The sequence below is a fragment of the Bombina bombina genome, chromosome 1 (genome assembly GCF_027579735.1).
Source record: "Bombina bombina isolate aBomBom1 chromosome 1, aBomBom1.pri, whole genome shotgun sequence".
Taxonomy (NCBI): Eukaryota; Metazoa; Chordata; class Amphibia; order Anura; family Bombinatoridae; genus Bombina; species Bombina bombina.
Genome location: NC_069499.1, coordinates 290,737,315 through 290,750,669, shown reverse-complemented (window position 1 = coordinate 290,750,669; position 13,355 = coordinate 290,737,315). Strand labels below are relative to the sequence as shown.

Below are 13,355 nucleotides of genomic sequence, written 5' to 3'. Positions count from 1 at the left end.
AACATATCTTACCCAGTGACCAATGGTAAACCATAATACAAATCAAGTGTATCAAGTGAGTTGTGTAAAGTAATTAAAACATAAAACCCCGTGTTGCTAATAGAATAGGGTGGGCAACCTCAGTCCAACCACATTAGTCAGCTAAATGACCTTAAAATTATAAACAAAATAAAGAAACACAACAGTGAAACAAGGGGATCGTAATTCCACCAATCGTAATAGCCCTAGTCTTGGAGATCGTAATTACACCAATCGGCAGTGATCTAACTTATGGGAATAGTAGTAGCACCAATCAGCACCAATATGACTCTCCGTGTCCGATACGTCATAGCTCCATGCCTTTCAGTCACGCCCACCTGTCACTGGCGATACCTGTCAGACACAGCAGCAAGGGAATAACCTATCCTGCTAACTCTCACCGGATCGCTGCTTATTAAAAATATAGTACCGAGACCGTCCTTAACTTAGCAGTAAAAAGGTCTAGCAATAAAGCTAGTTTTACTCAGAATCCATGTTAGTACTACCAACTCAGGCATCTAAGGCGTTCAAACTAGATATCCCACAGTGTCTTCCAAAGTCAAGTCTGTCACTTTATGCGTGTCAAAGCAAATCTGTGTGCGAACCCTCTTATTAACACACTCTAATCCTCAGCTAAAATCGTGCTGTCAAATACATGACGAAAATTAACCTATCAAAACGTGTCCACGCCCATATGGGCGTGTCGAAATATCACTAAATATTACCTGTATCTATGTGAGCGCACCTAGTTAAACCTTACCATTATCCCTCATCTGGATGTGACAAGCGATGTCTATCATATCATCGATGACACCCATTGACAGACAGGAACAGACACGACTATACACAGACCAGTGTTACATCACTAATACAAATGTGCTTGTAATTCTAATCCTCTCTATGTTTAGAATTCTTAAATGCAGGCTCATATCCAATGCACCAATCTTAAAGATAAACTTAAAAACAAAAAATCAAACTAAATAAAAAGGAAATAAAAGTATATTAGCCTTTCAGCACCCATAATAAGTGATCACAAAAAAATGATCACAAAAAAATCCGATATATGTCACTGTCAGCTCATTGTGAAGGCATCACAGGCTTATCAACTGTCAATAAATATAACGCTGATAATGAGTACGGTGTGAGACAGACCACCCAAACTAAAGGGCAACACGGGGTGTCAACAAAGTGAGACAAAGATAAAATAAAATTAAAATCAATTTGTCCATATAATGGACAGGAGAATAACAACATGATATTAAGAGAGCCTCAAATGAGTTTTACATAAGGGCAATATGGAACAGAGGGATCAGCATTATCATAAATAGTATTGTGCTCATAGTCCAGTCAATTGTACTCAGGATCTTAGAACTGTATAACATCAAGAGAACTCAATAAAGAAAAAAGAAAAAATAAATAAATAAAATGAAAATAAAAATAAAAATAATAATAATGCTAAAAATAATAGAAAAGCCATAGTAGAAATAAAAATAAAAATAAATAAAGAAATAAGATAAAAATGCAAAAATTGAAAAAATGAAAAAATGAAAAAAATGAAAAAAATGAAAAAATAAATAAAATAATGAAAAAATGAAAAAATAGAACATAAATACACACATACACACACTCACGCACACTCATGCAAAGACTAAAAAAATGCAGTCAAAGCAAAGAAGAAATCAGATGCAAAAAAACATAATTTATGTAAGAACTTACCTGATAAATTCATTTCTTTCATATTAGCAAGAGTCCATGAGCTAGTGACGTATGGGATATACATTCCTACCAGGAGGGGCAAAGTTTCCCAAACCTTAAAATGCCTATAAATACACCCCTCACCACACCCACAATTCAGTTTAACGAATAGCCAAGAAGTGGGGTGATAAGAAAAAAGTGCGAAAGCATATAAAATAAGGAATTGGAATAATTGTGCTTTATACAAAATCATAACCACCACAAAAAAAGGGCGGGCCTCATGGACTCTTGCTAATATGAAAGAAATGAATTTATCAGGTAAGTTCTTACATAAATTATGTTTTCTTTCATGTAATTAGCAAGAGTCCATGAGCTAGTGACGTATGGGATAATGACTACCCAAGAAGTGGATCTTTCCACACAAGAGTCACTAGAGAGGGAGGGATAAAATAAAGACAGCCAATTCCTGCTGAAAATAATCCACACCCAAAATAAAGTTTAATGAAAAACATAAGCAGAAGATTCAAACTGAAACCGCTGCCTGAAGTACTTTTCTACCAAAAACTGCTTCAGAAGAAGAAAATACATCAAAATGGTAGAATTTAGTAAAAGTATGCAAAGAGGACCAAGTCGCTGCTTTGCAGATCTGGTCAACCGAAGCTTCATTCCTAAACGCCCAGGAAGTAGAAACTGACCTAGTAGAATGAGCTGTAATTCTCTGAGGCGGAGTTTTACCCGACTCAACATAGGCAAGATGAATTAAAGATTTCAACCAAGATGCCAAAGAAATGGCAGAAGCTTTCTGGCCTTTTCTAGAACCGGAAAAAATAACAAATAGACTAGAAGTCTTACGAAAAGATTTCGTAGCTTCAACATAATATTTCAAAGCTCTAACAACATCCAAAGAATGCAACGATTTCTCCTTAGAATTCTTAGGATTAGGACATAATGAAGGAACCACAATTTCTCTACTAATGTTGTTGGAATTCACAACTTTAGGTAAAAATTCAAAAGAAGTTCGCAACACCGCCTTATCCTGATGAAAAATCAGAAAAGGAGACTCACAAGAAAGAGCAGATAATTCAGAAACTCTTCTGGCAGAAGAGATGGCCAAAAGGAACAAAAAACTTTCCAAGAAAGTAATTTAATATCCAATGAATGCATAGGTTCAAATGGAGGAGCTTGAAGAGCCCCCAGAACCAAATTCAAACTCCAAGGAGGAGAAATTGACTTAATGACAGGCTTTATACGAACCAAAGCTTGTACAAAACAATGAATATCAGGAAGAATAGCAATCTTTCTGTGAAAAAGAACAGAAAGAGCAGAGATTTGACCTTTCAAGGAACTTGCGGACAAACCCTTATCTAAACCATCCTGAAGAATACTGTAATATTCTCGGTATTCTAAAAGAATGCCAAGAAAAATGATGAGAAAGACACCAAGAAATATAAGTCTTCCAGACTCTATAATATATCTCTCTGGATACAGATGTACGAGCCTGTAACATAGTATTAATCACAGAGTCAGAGAAACCTCTTTGACCAAGAATCAAGCGTTCAATCGCCATACCTTTTAATTTAAGGATTTCAGATCCTGATGGAAAAAAAGGACCTTGAGACAAAAGGTCTGGTCTTAACGGAAGAGTCCACGATTGGCAAGAGGCCATCCGGACAAGATCCGCATACCAAAACCTGTAAGGCCATGCCGGAGCTACCAGCAGAACAAACGAGCATTCCTTCAGAATCTTGGAGGTTACTCTTGGAAGAAGAACTAGAGGCGGAAAGATATAGGGAGGATGATACTTCCAAGGAAGTGATAATGCATCCACTGCCTCCGCCTGAGGATCCCGGGATCTGGACAGATACCTGGGAAGTTTCTTGTTTAGATGAGAAGCCATCAGATCTATTTCTTGAAGTTCCTACATTTGAACAATCTGAAGAAATACCTCTGGGTGAAGAGACCATTCGCCCGGATGCAACGTTTGACGACTGAGATAATCCGCTTTCCAATTGTCCATACCTGGGATATGAACCGCAGAGATTAGACAGGAGCTGGATTCCGCCCAAACCAAAATTCGAGATACTTCTTTCATAGCCAGAGGACTGTGAGTCCCTCCTTGATGATTGATGTATGCCACAGTTGTGACATTGTCTATCTGAAAACAAATGAACAACTCTCTCTTCAGAAGAGGCCAAGACTGAAGAGCTCTGAAAATTGCACGGAGTTCCAAAATATTGATCGGAAATCTCACCTCCTGAGATTCCCAAACCCCTTGTGCCGTCAGATACCCCCACACAGCTCCCCAACCTGTAAGACTTGCATCTGTTGAGATTATAGTCCAGGTCGGAAGAACAAAGAAGCCCCCTGAACTAAACGATGGTGATCTGTCCACCATGTCAGAGAGTGTTGTAAAATCGGTTTAAAGATATTAATTGAGATATCTTTGAGTAATCCCTGCACCATTGGTTCAGCATACAGAGCTGAAGAGGTCGCATGTGAAAACGAGCAAAGGAGATCGCATCTGATGCGGCAGTCCTAAGACCCAACATTTCCATGCATAAGGCTACCAAAGGGAATGATTGTGACTGAAGGTTTTGACAAGCTGATATCAATGTTAAACTTCTCTTGTCTGACAAGGACAGAGTCATAGACACTGAATTTATCTAGAAACCTAAAAAGGTTACCCTTGTCTGAGGAATCAATGAACTGATTGGTAAATTGATCCTCCAACCATGAACTTGAAGAAACAACACAAGTCGATTCGTATGAGATTCTTCGAAAATGAGAAGACTGAGCAAATACCAAGATATCGTCCAAATAAGGAAATACCAAAACCCTATTCTCTGATTACAGAAAGAAGGGCACCGAGAACCTTTGAAAAAAATTCTTGGAACTGAGGCTAAGCCAAACGGTAGAGCCACAAAACTGGTAATGCTTGTCTAAAAAGAGAATCTCAGACACTAAAAGTGATCTGGATGAATCGGAATATGCAGATACACATCCTGTAAATCTATTGTAGACATATAATGCCCTTGCTAAACAAAAGGCAGGATAGTCCTACAGTAACCATCTTGAATGTTGGTATCCTAACATAATGATTCAATAATGATAGATCCGGAACTGGTCTGAAGGAATTGACCTTCTTTGGTACAATGAAGAGATAAAATAAGACCCCAGCCCCTGTTCCAGAACTGGAACTGGCATAAATACTCCAGCCAACTCTAGATCTGAAACACATTTCAGAAATGCTGAGCCTTTGCTGTGTTAACTGGGACACGGGAAAGAAAAGAATCTCTTAGCAGGAGGCCTTAACTTGAAGCCAATTCTGTACCTTTCTGAAACAATGTTTCTGAAACCAGAGATTAAGAACGGAATTGATCCAAATTTCTTTGAAGAAAACGTAATCTGCCCCATACCAGCTGAGCTGGAATAAGGGCCGCACCTTCATAGGTACTTAGGAGCTGGCTATAGGTTTCTATAAGGCTTGGATATATTCCAAACTGGAAATAGTTTCCAAACTGATACCGCTCCTGAGGATGAAGGATCAGGCTTTTGTTCCTTGTGAGGAAAGGAACGAAAATGATTATTTACCCTGAAAAGAAAGGGAAAGCAAAGTTGACTTAGAAGACATGTCAGCATTCCAAGTTTAATCCATAAAGCTATTCTAGCTAAAATAGCTAGAGACATATACCTGACATCAACTCTAATGATATCAAAAGATGGTATCACCAATAAAATTATTAGCATGTTATAGAATAAAAATAATGCTATAAAATTATGATCTGTTACTTGTTGCGCTAAAGCTTCTAACCAAAAAGTTGAAGCTGCAGCAACATCCGCTAAAAATATAGCAGGTCTAAGAAGATTACCTGAACATAAGTAAGCTTTTCTTAGAAAGGAATCAATTTTCCTATCTAAAGGATCCTTAAATGAAGTACTATCTGCCGTAGGAATAGTAGTACATTAGCAGGAGTAGAGACAGCCCCATAACCTTAGGGATTTTTGTCCCAAAAAACTCTAATCTGTCAGATGGCACAGGATATAATTTGCTTAAACGTCTAGAAGGAGTAAATAAATTACCCAAATTATTCCATTCCCTGGAAATTACTTCAGAAATAGCATCAGGGAGATAAAACACTTCTGGAATAACTACAGGAGATTTAAAAACCTTATTTAAACGTTTACATTTAGTATCAAGAGGACCAGAATCCTCTATTTCTAATGCAAATAACACTTCTTTAAGTAAAGAACGAATAAATTCCATCTTGAACAAATACAAAGATTTATCAGCATCAACCTCTGAGACAGAAACCTCAGAACCAGAAGAACCATTATCAGTATCAGAATGATGATGTTCATTTAAAAATTCATCTGAAAAAAAGAGAAGTTTTAAAAGACTTTTATGTATACTAGAAGGAAAAATAACAGACATAGCCTTCTTAATGGATTTAAAAAATAAAATCTCTTATGTTATCAGGAACACTCTGAAAATTAGATGTTGACGGAACAGCAACAGGTAATGTAACAGTACTAAAGGAAATTTTATCTGCATTAATAAGTTTGACATGACATGCAATACAAATAACAGCTGGAGAAACAGATACCAAAAGTTTATAGCAGATACACTTAGCTTGGTAGCTCCAGCATTGTGCAGTGATTTTCCTGAAGTATCTTCTGACTCAGTTGCAACGTGGAACATCTTGCAATATGTAAAAGAAAAAAACAACATATAAAGCAAAATTGATCAAATTCCTTAAATGACAGTTTCAGGAATGGGAAAAAATGCCAAAGAACAAGCTTCTAGCAACCAGAAGCAATAAAAAATGAGACTTAAATAATGTGGAGACAAAAGTGACGCCCATATTTTTTCGCGCCAAATAAGACGCCCACATTATTTGGCGCCTAAATGCTTTTTGGCGCCAAAAATGACGCCACATCCGGAACGCCGACATTTTTGGCGCAAAAACAGAATTTATGTTTACCTGATAAATTACTTTCTCCAACGGTGTGTCCGGTCCACGGCATCATCCTTACTTGTGGGATATTCTCTTCCCCAACAGGAAATGGCAAAGAGCCCAGCAAAGCTGGTCACATGATCCCTCCTAGGCTCCGCCTACCCCAGTCATTCGACCGACGTTAAGGAGGAATATTTGCATAGGAGAAACCATATGTTACCGTGGTGACTGTAGTTAAAGAAAATAAATTATCAGACCTGATTAAAAAAACCAGGGCGGGCCGTGGACCGGACACACCGTTGGAGAAAGTAATTTATCAGGTAAACATAAATTCTGTTTTCTCCAACATAGGTGTGTCCGGTCCACGGCGTCATCCTTACTTGTGGGAACCAATACCAAAGCTTTAGGACACGGATGAAGGGAGGGAGCAAATCAGGTCACCTAAATGGAAGGCACCACGGCTTGCAAAACCTTTCTCCCAAAAATAGCCTCAGAAGAAGCAAAAGTATCAAATTTGTAAAATTTAGAAAAAGTGTGCAGTGAAGACCAAGTCGCTGCCTTACATATCTGATCAACAGAAGCCTCGTTCTTGAAGGCCCATGTGGAAGCCACAGCCCTAGTGGAGTGAGCTGTGATTCTTTCAGGAGGCTGCCGTCCGGCAGTCTCATAAGCCAATCGGATAATGCTTTTAATCCAGAAGGAGAGAGAGGTAGAAGTTGCTTTTTGACCTCTCCGTTTACCAGAATAAACAACAAACAAAGACAAAGTTTGTCTGAAATCCTTAGTAGCTGCTAAGTAAAATTTGAGAGCACGAACTACATCCAAGTTGTGCAACAAACGTTCCTTCTTTGAAACTGGATTAGGACACAAAGAAGGCACAACTATCTCCTGGTTAATGTTTTTGTTAGAAACAACTTTTGGAAGAAAACCAGGTTTAGTACGCAAAACCACCTTATCTGCATGGAACACCAGATAAGGAGAAGAACACTGCAGAGCAGATAATTCTGAAACTCTTCTAGCAGAAGAAATTGCAACCAAAAACATAACTTTCCAAGATAATAACTTAATATCAACGGAATGTAAGGGTTCAAACGGAACCCCCTGAAGAACTGAAAGAACTAGGTTGAGACTCCAAGGAGGAGTCAAAATTTTGTAAACAGGCTTGATTCTAACCAGAGCCTGAACAAAGGCTAGAACATCTGGCACAGCTGCCAGCTTTTTGTGAAGAAACACAGACAAGGCAGAAATCTGTCCCATCAAGGAACTTGCAGATAATCCTTTTTCCAATCCTTCTCGAAGGAAGGATAGACTCTTAGGAATCTTAACCTTGTCCCAAGGGAATCCTGCAGATTCACACCAACAGATATACCAAATTATGTGGTAATTTTTCTGGTTACAGGCTTTCAGGCCTGAACAAGAGTATTAATAACAGAATCTGAGAACCCTCGCTTTGATAAGATCAAGCGTTCAATCTCCAAGCAGTCAGCTGGAGTGGGTCGAACGGACCTAGAACAAGAAGGTCTCGTCTCAAAGGTAGCTTCCATGGTGGAGCCGATGACATATTCACCAGATCTGCATACCAAGTCCTGCGTGGCCACGCAGGAGCTATCAAAATCACCGACGCCCTCTCCTGATTGATCCTGGCTACCAGCCTGGGGATGAGAGGAAACGGCGGGAACACATAAGCTAGTTTGAAGGTCCAAGGTGCTACTAGTGCATCCACTAGAGCCGCCTTGGGATCCCTGGATCTGTACCCGTAGTAAGGAACTCTGAAGTTCTGACGAGAGGCCATCAGATCCATGTCTGGAATGCCCCACGGTTGAGTGACTTGGGCAAAGATTTCCGGATGGAGTTCCCACTCCCCCGGATGCAATGTCTGACGACTCAGAAAATCCGCTTCCCAATTTTCCACTCCTGGGATGTGGATAGCAGACAGGTGGCAGGAGTGAGACTCCGCCCATAGAATGATTTTGGTCACTTCTTCCATCGCTAGGGAACTCCTTGTTCCCCCCTGATGGTTGATGTATGAACTTGGCCCTCGCTAGCTGAGGCCAAGCTTTGAGAGCATTGAATATCGCTCTCAGTTCCAGAATATTTATCGGTAGAAGAGATTCTACCCGAGACCAAAGACCCTGAGCTTTCAGGGATCCCCAGACCGCGCCCCAGCCCATCAGACTGGCGTCGGTCGTGACAATGACCCACTCTGGTCTGCGGAAGGTCATCCCTTGTGACAGGTTGTCCAGGGACAGCCACCAACGGAATGAGTCTCTGGTCCTCTGATTTACTTGTATCTTCGGAGACAAGTCTGAATAGTCCCCATTCCACTGACTGAGCATGAACAGTTGTAATGGTCTTAGATGAATGCGCACAAAAGGAACTATGTCCATTGCCGCTACCATCAAACCTATCACTTCCATGCACTGCGCTATGGAAGGAAGAGGAACGGAATGAAGTATCCGACAAGAGTCTAGAAGTTTTGTTTTTCTGGCTTCTGTCAGAAAAATCCTCATTTCTAAGGAGTCTATTATAGTTCCCAAGAAGGGAACCCTCGTTGACGGAGATAGAGAACTCTTTTCCACGTTCACTTTCCATCCGTGAGATCTGAGAAAGGCCAGGACAATGTCCGTGTGAGCCTTTACTTGAGGAAGGGACGACGCTCGAATCAGAATGTCGTCCAAGTAAGGTACTACAGCAATGCCCCTTGGTCTTAGCACCGCCAGAAGGGACCCTAGTACCTATGAGAAAATCCTAGGAGCAGTGGCTAATCCGAAAGAAAACGCCACGAACTGGAAATGCTTGTCCAGGAATGCAAACCTTAGGAACCGATGATGTTCCTTGTGGATAGGAATATGTAGATACGCATCCTTGAAATCCACCTTGGTCATGAATTGACCTTCCTGGATGGAAGGAAGAAGTGTTCGAATGGTTTCCATCTTGAACGATGGAACCTTGAGAAACTTGTTCAAGATCTTGAGATCTAAGATTGGTCTGAACGTTCCCTCTTTTTTTGGGAACTATGAACAGATTGGAGTAGAACCCCATCCCTTGTTCTCCTAATGGAACAGGATGAATCACTCCCATTTTTAGCAGGTCTTCTACCCAATGTAAGAATGCCTGTCTTCTTATGTGGTCTGAAGACAACTGAGACCTGTGGAACCTCCCCCTTGGAGGAAGCCCCTTGAACTCCAGAGAATAACCTTGGGAGACTATTTCTAGCGCCCAAGGATCCAGAACATCTCTTGCCCCAGCCTGAGCGAAGAGAGAGAGTCTGCCCCCCACCAGATCCGGTCCCGGATCGGGGGCCCGCATTTCATGCTGTCTTGGTAGCAGTGGCAGGTTTCCTGGCCTGCTTTCCTTTGTTCCAGCCTTGCATAGGTCTCCAGGCTGGATTGGCTTGAGAAGTATTACCTTCCTGCTTAGAGGACGTAGCCCTTGGGGCTGATCCGTTTCTGCGAAAGGGACGAAACTTAGGTTTATTTTTGGTCTTGAAAAGACCTATCCTGAGGAAGGGCGTGGCCCTTGCCCCCAGTGATATCAGAGATAATCTCTTTCAAGTCAGGGCCAAAGAGTGTTTTCCCCTTGAAAGGAATGTCAAGCAATTTGTTCTTGGAAGACGCATCCGCTGCCCAAGATTTTAACCAAAGCGCTCTGCGCCACAATAGCAAACCCAGAATTTTTTCGCCGCTAACCTAGCCAATTGCAAGGTGGCGTCTAGGGTGAAAGAATTAGCCAATTTAAGAGCACGAATTCTGTCCATAATCTCCTCATAAGAAGAAGAATTACTAATAATCGCCTTTCCTAGCTCATCAAACTAGAAACACGCGGCTGCAGTGACAGGGACAATGCATGCAATTGGTTGTAGAAGGGAACCTTGCTGAACAAACATCTTTAGCAGACCTTCTAATTTTTTATCCATAGGATCTTGGAAAGCACAACTATCTTCTATGGGTATAGTGGCGCGCTTGTGTAGAGTAGAAACCGCCCCCTCGACCTTGGGGACTGTCTGCCATCAGTCCTTTCTGGGGTCGACTATAGGAAAACAATTTTATAAATATGGGGGGAGGTACCAAAGGTATACCGGGCCTGTCCCATTTTTTACTAACAATGTACGCCACCCGCTTGGATATAGGAAAAGCTTCGGGGGGCCCCGGGGCCTCTAAGAACTTTTCCATTTTACATAGTGGTTCTGGAATGACCAGATAATCACAATCATCCAAATTGGATAACACCTCTTTAAGCAGAGCGCGGAGATGTTCCAACTTAAATTTAAAAGTAATCACATCAGGTTCAGCTTGTTGAGAAATGTTTCCTGAATCTGAAATTTCTCCCTCAGACAAAACCTCCCTGGCCCCCTCAGACTGGTGTAGGGGCCCTTCAGAAACCATATCATCAGCGTTCTCATGCTCTACAGAATTTTCTAAAACAGAGCAGTCGCGCTTTCGCTGATAAGTGGGCATATTGGCTAAAATGTTTTTGATAGAATTATCCATTACAGCCGTTAAATGTTGCATAGTAAGGAGTATTGGCGCACTAGATGTACTAGGGGCCTCCTGTATGGGCAAGACTGGTGTAGACGAAGGAGGGGATGATGCAGTACCATGCTTACTCCCCTCACTTGAGGAATCATCTTGGGCATCATTTTTACTAAAAATTTTTATGACATAAAATACATATAGTTAAATGAGAAGGAACCTTGGTTTCCCCACAGTCAGAACACAATCTATCTGGTAGTTCAGACATGTTAAACAGGCATAAACTTGATAACAAAGCACAAAAAACGTTTTAAAATAAAACCGTTACTGTCACTTTAAATTTTAAACTAAACACACTTTATTACTGCAATTGCGAAAAAGTATGAAGGAATTGTTCAAAATTCACCAAAATTTCACCACAGTGTCTTAAAGCCTTAAAAGTATTGCACACCAAATTTGGAAGCTTTAACCCTTAAAATAACGGAACCGGAGCCGTTTTTATATTTAACCCCTTTACAGTCCCTGGATCTGCTTTGCTGAGACCCAACCAAGCCCAAAGGGGAATACGATACCAAATGATGCCTTCAGAAAGACTTTTCTATGTATCAGAGCTCCACACACATGCAGCTGCATGCCATGCTGTCCTCAAAAACAAGTGCGCCATACCGGCGCGAAAATGAGGCTCTGACTATGATTAGGGAAAGCCCCTAAAGAATAAGGTGTCAAAAACAGTGCCTGCCGATATAATCATATCAAAATACCCAGAATAAATGATTCCTCAAGGCTAAATATGTGTTAATAATGAATCGATTTAGCCCAGAAAAAGTCTACAGTCTTAATAAGCCCTTGTGAAGCCCTTATTTACTATCTTAATAAACATGGCTTACCGGATCCCATAGGGAAAATGACAGCTTCCAGCATTACATCGTCTTGTTAGAATGTGTCATACCTCAAGCAGTAAGAGACTGCACACTGTTCCCCCAACTGAAGTTAATTGCTCTCAACAGTCCTGTGTGGAACAGCCATGGATTTTAGTTACCGTGCTAAAATCATTTTCCTCATACAAACAGAAATCTTCATCTCTTTTCTGTTTCTGAGTAAATAGTACATACCAGCACTATTTTAAAATAACAAACTCTTGATTGAATAATAAAAACTACAGTTAAACACTAAAAAACTCTAAGCCATCTCCGTGGAGATGTTGCCTGTACAACGGCAAAGAGAATGACTGGGGTAGGCGGAGCCTAGGAGGGATCATGTGACCAGCTTTGCTGGGCTCTTTGCCATTTCCTGTTGGGGAAGAGAATATCCCACAAGTAAGGATGACGCCGTGGACCGGACACACCTATGTTGGAGAAATAACGTCAAAGAATGACGCAACTTCCGGCGACACGTATGACGCCGGAAACGGAAATAGAATTTTTGCGCCAAAAAAGTCCGCGCCAAGAATGACGCAATAAAATGAAGCATTTTCAGCCCCCGCGAGCCTAACAGCCCACAGGGAAAAAGTCAAATTTTAAGGTAAAAAATGTTAAATTAAAATGCATTATCCCAAATATGAAACTGACTGTCTGAAAAATAAGGAAAGTTGAACATTCTGAGTCAAGGCAAATAAATGTTTGAATACATATATTTAGAACTTTATAAACAAAGTGCCCAACCATAGCTAGGAGTGTCACAGAAAATAAGACTTACTTACCCCAGGACACTCATCTACATATAGCAGATAGCCAAACCAGTACTGAAACGAGAATCAGCAGAGGTAATGGTATATATAAGAGTATATCGTCGATCTGAAAAGGGAGGTAAGAGATGAATCTCTACGACCGATAACAGAGAACCTATGAAATAGACCCCTTAGAAGGAGATCACTGCATTCAAATAGGCAATACTCTCCTCACATCCCTCTGACATTCACTGTACGCTGAGAGGAAAACCGGGCTCCAACTTGCTGCGGAGCGCATATCAACGTAGAATCTAGCACAAACTTACTTCACCACCTCCATCGGAGGCAAAGTTTGTAAAACTGAATTGTGGGTGTGGTGAGGGGTGTATTTATAGGCATTTTAAGGTTTGGGAAACTTTGCCCCTCCTGGTAGGAATGTATATCCCATACGTCACTAGCTCATGGACTCTTGCTAATTACATGAAAGAAAATCAGATGCAAAAAAATGAAAAAACTGAAAAAACTAAAAGAAGAGGAAAAAGAAAAAAC

The 13,355-nt window shown here is 40.7% G+C and overlaps 1 protein-coding gene across 1 annotated transcript in view; it reads right to left on the bottom strand.

Moving 5' to 3' along the window:
• LOC128645217 (protein mono-ADP-ribosyltransferase PARP14) overlaps positions 1 to 13,355 on the bottom strand; it is a 374,228-nt gene that overhangs the window by 63,029 nt on the left and 297,844 nt on the right. The window lies entirely within an intron of this gene.